Here is a 555-nt window from a genome sequence, read left to right on the forward strand (position 1 = left end):
GTTATTCTGTCAATTAAATTCAAAGTTTATCCCTTGTACCTTAAGGGCATGTCAAATTGGAATTACACCTTTTGGCATTTTTTTCCTTAATCACAGTGATGACATCATTTGTAATGATTCACATCAACTCCCATACACAAGACTAACATAATTTCAATTAAATTAAAAACAAAGGTGAAATAACCAAAATAATACACTGAAAATATGCAAAAATAGACTGCAAATATCTAGTATTTACCTCATCTAAGGGCAATATGGACTTCTTTAGCCTAAGGTTGTGAACAGGAAGTGGCCGTCTTCACCCCATCAAGGCCTTCCATCTCATCTTTTATTACTTTTCTCTCCCTCCCTTTGACTTCTCTATCACACGTTTGCTTGATTCCCTAATCGTTTCTCATATGCTTAGAGGTTGTTCCTGTTTTTGGAGTCTACGTATGTTAATGAAATGGTCGAGTAACTTGAGTAAACGGGAGAAAATCCGGCCTTGATGACGATGGTGCTCACCATATTTGGTCCATCTGAGTCCTATTTTGCGTTTATTCCTCCCCCTTTCCA

At 37.1% G+C, this 555-nt stretch overlaps 1 protein-coding gene across 1 annotated transcript in view; it reads right to left on the reverse strand.

Moving 5' to 3' along the window:
• LOC119587661 overlaps window positions 1–512 on the reverse strand; it is a 59718-nt gene extending 59206 nt beyond the window's left edge. Inside the window, 1 exon segment of the mRNA XM_037936342.1 lies at window positions 239–512. The gene's annotated coding sequence lies outside the window, so the exon portion shown is untranslated.
• Between the last annotated feature and the right edge of the window lie 43 nt (window positions 513–555).

Source organism: Penaeus monodon, chromosome 23 (genome assembly GCF_015228065.2).
Source record: "Penaeus monodon isolate SGIC_2016 chromosome 23, NSTDA_Pmon_1, whole genome shotgun sequence".
In the NCBI taxonomy this organism is placed as follows: Eukaryota; Metazoa; Arthropoda; class Malacostraca; order Decapoda; family Penaeidae; genus Penaeus; species Penaeus monodon.